This window comes from Mytilus galloprovincialis, chromosome 3 (assembly GCF_965363235.1).
Source record: "Mytilus galloprovincialis chromosome 3, xbMytGall1.hap1.1, whole genome shotgun sequence".
In the NCBI taxonomy this organism is placed as follows: Eukaryota; Metazoa; Mollusca; class Bivalvia; order Mytilida; family Mytilidae; genus Mytilus; species Mytilus galloprovincialis.
Genome location: NC_134840.1, coordinates 69,855,414 through 69,861,513, shown reverse-complemented (window position 1 = coordinate 69,861,513; position 6,100 = coordinate 69,855,414). Strand labels below are relative to the sequence as shown.

The 6,100-nt window shown below is 31.1% G+C and overlaps 1 long non-coding RNA gene across 2 annotated transcripts; it reads left to right on the top strand.

Annotated features, from left to right (window-relative positions):
• Positions 1–2,453: 2,453 nt before the first annotated feature.
• Positions 2,454–5,653, top strand: LOC143068780 (uncharacterized). Of its 2 annotated transcripts, none has more exons than XR_012976248.1 (3): positions 2,454–2,525; positions 2,952–3,674; positions 4,578–5,653. It is a non-coding gene; the product is annotated as an uncharacterized LOC143068780 (long non-coding RNA). The 2 variants fall into 2 exon arrangements; XR_012976247.1 differs by having other exon boundaries at positions 2,471–2,535.
• The last annotated feature ends 447 nt before the right edge of the window (positions 5,654–6,100 follow it).

The window sequence follows — 6,100 nt, the reverse complement described above, 5'->3', positions numbered from 1 at the left end:
GTGTAATTGTGCTTTGTTAAATTTTTGCATACTTGTCTTTCATTTTTGCTAATGTGCTTTGTTTATATGTCTTTTTGTGTTTCTTTGTTTACATATTTGTTTGTTTTTATAGGGATTAACAGGAACAACTGGAACACCGAAGTGCAACCAAAATAGACACCAACACACATTAAAACAAACAACGACCATATTTCATCAACGGATTTAAAAAACAGTGACGCGCTTACGTAACTAAAATCTAATCATGAACTTTAAACAAGTATTTTCACAATGTTGACTGCTGAACCTCTATTTTTGACATTGTTACCTATATTGTCGGTTTCTTTTGTTTACACATTGCTGTCAATATAATTGAATGTTATGCGACTGTCATGCAAGTGAGAGTTTTAGTGAGCTATATGCTATAAAACCATGTTGAATACTGTGGAGTTTATTTATTTTCGTGGGTACCAATTTTCGTTGATTCGCAAATTTGTGGATACTAAAATTCGTTGTTTTGACAAATTCTGCATACATTCCTTTAGAATATCTGTATTTCGTTGATCGTTTTAGTTCGTGGTTCCCATGTTCCAACGAAATACACCATTGTCTGCATAAGAAAATGTCCGTACCAAGTTAGGACTATGACAGTTGTTGTCCACTAGTTTGATGTGTTTGAGCTTTGTGATTTTGCCATTTGATTAGGGACTTTCCGTTTTGAATTTAACTCATAATTCAGTTATTCTGTTATTTAACTTTCAACTTAAAATCGTTGGTAATGTCTTTACATTCTAGGTTATATCGCAGTAAGCAAAGTGTGTGCAATTCATTTTTTTTTTTTGTTGTTGTTAGATAAATCGCAAAACAAACCTGTAGCACAAATAGCACTTTAGATTGAACACGACAGTACAATGCGAATGAGCACTTAATATGCAGCATATTAAGCGAAACTGTAGTTTTGTCAAATTAATCAGCCAATTACTCCCTTGAAGAATGATGTTACATTGTGTTTCATTGATGCAATGTTTTATCTAAATTATTATACGACAAAATGTTAATTTAACAACACCATTCAGGTATCATTATCTTTCTTATAAGCAGAAAGCTATATGTTTTAAAGAAAGTAGTAATCTTCCATACACAAACGATAATTAGGTCGTCGACACTGTAAAGGAACAAATAAATCCTTTTACAATAATATGTAATATGAGCAACACGACAGGTGCCATATGTGACGCAGGATCACCTTACCCTTCCGGAGCACCTTAGATCACCCCTATATTTTGCTGGAGTTCGTGTTGCTTATTCTTTTGTTTTCTATGCTGTGTCATGTGTACTATTGTTTGTCTGTTTGCCTTTTTCATTTATAGCCATGGCGTTGTCAGTTTATTTTCGATTTATGAGTTTGACGGTCCATCTGGTATATTTCGTCCCTCTTTCAGATTACAAACTACCCCGAGTAGAAAAGTGTTATGGTTTCCAGGACAAACTGGGCAATAACTTCTAGGAGAATGGATGCATTTCGTCACTTTTAACTGCTGTTGAGTATGACTGCATATTGTCGTAAGCTTAACTCATTAAAATACCGGACGTACAATTTTTTTACACCAGACGCGCGTTTCATCTCCAAAAACTCACCTTATAAAACAATAAATACCAAATTGAACCCAAGTTAACAAAAGATTTTGCCAAATACAGCTGAGGTAATATTTCATAGGATAGAAAATTTGTAAAATTTCGAACAATTCAAAGTTTCGAAAACAATTTATTTATAGATATGACCATATCAAAGTAATTTATGTCAACACAGAATTCCTTAATACCGATCCGATGACACCTGCAAGAGGAGACCTCTACCTGCAATGACATCGACCCAGTGGTTTGTAATAAACTCATCAAGGATACCAGTCTTATTAATTTGTACGCCCGTTCTGTCTACAAAAGACTCATCTATGATGCTTGAGTAAACAAAATAAAGTACGAGATTTAAGCCTTTATTCCTTTAGGTTTTGGCATATACAAGTAAGGTCGTCTATTTCTTCGGTAAAAAATCCTTAGTATTTCCTTTCGTTGACAGTCAATTTACTAATATGACCATATCAAAAATTATTAAAAGATTTCCTGAATAAGGGCTGGTGGAACTCTCGGGAGGAAATATCCACTGTAGTTGCATCGACCATGTGGTTGTAAATAAACTCACCAAAGATACCAGGCTTAATAATATGTACACAGGACGCGCGTTTCGTCTACAGAAAGACTCTTCGGTGAATGTCGGAAAAAATAGAAAGCCGAATTAAGTATGAAGTTGAAAAGCATTGAAGACCCAAAATTCCAGGGTTTTTTAATCAGATATGTTACACCATTTTGTTAAAGTTTTGTTAAAAAATTGGAAAATAATTCAATTTGCAACCATTTAAATCGAATGAGTTATGTACAAAGTAATTCCCCTTGAAACGCTTCAGTAAATTGTAAGCAGGAAGTTAAGTTAAATCAGAATTTCCCTTTTGCATATAAAGGTGTGCATTGGATCTGTACGAAAGAAAAAGGTAAGCTTCTGTGAGTATGTAAAATATATTATATAGCATAACATCTTATCAAGAGACTGTATTTTTTTTTATATATTCTTCAAAAAGTAAAATCACAAAAATACTGAACTCCGAGGAAGTACAGTTAGCAGATTACTACTGTTAGTTTTTTTCTTGGGAAATATATATACCCATATATATATAACATAAGTAGACTATTCTCGTAAAATTCAACTTTGTATAAATTAATTCCTATCAATACATTTGTGAAACAAATATTGCTCGATTATAAAATAATCATGAGGAAAAAGCAAAAACACAAAAATACTCTAAGTTAACTTGAAAACTATATGATAAACAACATCTAATATTTCTTAATAAGTACACTAACACTTCCTGATTGGGATGCAATGTAAATGTTTTTTTATTTCCATTTATCTTTTACAGGATATATAGATTTTGAAGTGTGAGGTAAAATGATATAAAACTAATAGTTTGATCTTATCTGTCATATTAATTCGAATATGGATGTATCGTTAGTGCCAGAAAATTTTGTTATAATTTTGACTTTGATTGTTATTTTCGCGCTGGTGCTGCTATGTTTTTCGGCACAACACAAATATTCAGCAACTTTTATCACCATTATAGTTGTTGAATATATATTTGAAGTGTTTCGTGTTTTATATTTTATTAAACTATACTGGAATAGAACGACTGAGCTCTTGTTTGATCTTCCTATCAGAAGTATGCCAGCAGTTTCGATGATTTGTTCCGTACTACTTGGCACAATTGTATTGACATCAGTGCCATTTAAAAAGTCGTTAGTAAAAGTCGTCTGCTTGATCTACGTCTTTTTAGCGCTTATACTAATTATTATATGGAACAATCTCTTGTCAACATGCTTGATTGTTGAACATCCTGAGAAAACCAAACACATTTTCTGTGATTCATTCTTGAAAGATTCGAACCTGATGGATTACTACCAATGCATCAACGATGAGTCAATAAGTAAGCTACAGGTCTTTACCAAACCCAGGCCTAATACGTCTTTTTATTGCTTTGAGAATCGGGCACCTTGGACCAGCAGTTTCTATCTGGAGTATTTGTTATTATGCGTCCCGTCTTTTGCAATACTGTACAACATGGTATACAAAACGTCATCATTTTCTGGTTAGTATAATTTTGAGTTTGTAAGAAATTAAAATGTGCACGACAATAACATTTGCCTTACCAATCATCGTTGAGAAAAGTAGCGACACAATATGTACATTTTATAACCTTTCAATAAAATGCAAAACAAGACAAAAAGTAGCACTTTTCGCAATTTTCAAATGTGCTCGGATAAAAAGAAAACATATATATTTTATAAATTGTACTGAGTATTTTCAGCGCCGCAATGACTAAGTAACAAGAAAACTGTTCACAAGTGATATTTTGTGTACATGTTTCGCTATCTTCAAAATAAATGTATTAGTTTTGAAATACTTTTTTTAATTTCATCTATTCTATTATTTGTCACCACCAGCTTTATATTAAAAAGTAAAATCACAAAAATACTGAACTCAGAGGAAAATCAATTCGGAAAGTCCATAATCACATGGCAAAATCAAATAACAAAACGCATCAAAAAACGTTATGAAATGGCATCAAATATTAGCTAATGAACGTAAAACAAACAATCAATTGAACTATTCTAAATAGAAAGAAATTAAAACCTGAATGAAGTATAATTTTTTAAAAAAGAATTTTTCGAAAAACTAAGGATTTTCTTATCCCAGGCATAGATTACCTTAGCCGTATTTGGCACAACTTTTTTGGAATTTTGGATCCTCTATGTTCTTCAACTTTGTACTTGTTTGGTTTTATAAATATTTTGACATGAGCGTCACTGATGAGTCTTATGTAGACGAAACGCGCGTCTGGCGTACTAAATTATAATCCTGGTATCTAAGATAACTATTCCAATGCTTATAATTATGTGAATTATAAAATTTATAAATATTAGTAAAATTTTATAGAATAATCATCAAGTATGTAAACATAACCTCATTTATATCGTGTTTTCCATTTCAGAACTGAAGAATTCTTCATCAAAGGAAACATGTTCCATCTGCTGTTTCAACATATCTCTTTACAACCATACAATGCCTCGCGCCCTCTTTATAATTTGGTGCGTTAGACCGACTTTGTTTTTATTCATTGCATCCGGATTTTATCGTGCTACGTCGATTTATATTGACTCATTTATCATGATATCATCAGCGACATTTTTTATCCTGGTTCTGTTTGACATTCTTAATTTCTATCTTTTTCAAAAAATGTACTGCATTGTTAAAAATAAAAGTGAGAATAACGGCGTCATAACAAACTGTGGACAACAAAAAGAGAGTTGCATAGATTGTGAGCAAATTGAATGCTTAGAATAATGAACGAGCTTCGTGAATGCTTACAATTGTGAAGAGCAAAATGAATGCTTAAAAAAAATATATAACTTTTGCATGTTTCATTTTTTATAAGCAAGAAAGTATTGCTGTCGTTTGGCATGGTTGGTGCAAAAATCTTAATATTTTGTCACAATTTTGAGTATTATAGAAATATATGTTAACGTTTTGTATCCATCGGAAATGTGCATATTTTCATACCAAATTATATTGTTTAAAATTGACCCAGTATAAATTGAATGAGTAATGTCAGAAAATGAATTTTATGAAGTTTTCTTTTCAATGGATATATTTAATCATTTTTTATTAGTAGTATTCTTAGATCATATTATGTTAGAAAAGGAATCTAAACAATTCAGGATAGAGCTTCTTAATACAATCATCATATTGTATCATTTCAAAAACAAATTAATCAAAAAAAAATCAATCAAAAAAAATTGGTTACTTCCTTGACAAACTAAAAATTCATTTTCAATTTAAATAAAAAAGTTTAAAAACGAATTTTGTCACCATAACATTTGATAAATTATGTTTACATATAATGGTAGCCTTATGAAAAATTAATTGAATTTTGTGCTAGAATTGACTAGTTTAAGCAACATTGTATCTTGAACTGAGGTAAGTGAATCATAACGTTGAAAATGGTATAATATCAATCTTTTGTTATTCATATTTGACATGTATAAAATTTTAACTGTTTATTTATTATTAATCTGTTTTATTTCTGGACGTCCGTATAGTGTGACAGATTTTAGATAGTATTCAATTTGTATAATGAAATATACATGGCCGTTGTATATACCTCTTTTGATAACAATTTATAAAATTGATACACGTATGCATATTTTTAAACGCGTCACACACATGGTATAATGAGTAAATTATTGTAGTAAAACTGGGTGTTTTTTTAACCTAAACAATAGAGACATTTCGAAATTTACAGATGATAAATGAATCATAGATACCAGGAATAAAATCGTGTACGCCAGACGCGCGTTTCGTCTACAAAAGACGCATTAGTGCCGCTCGAATCAAAGAAGTTAAAAAAAAAAGCCAAATAAAGTACAAAGATGAAGAGCATTGTGAACCCAAAATTCAGAAAGATTTTGTAAAAAGTAAAATCACAAATATACTGAACTTAGAGGAAAATCAATT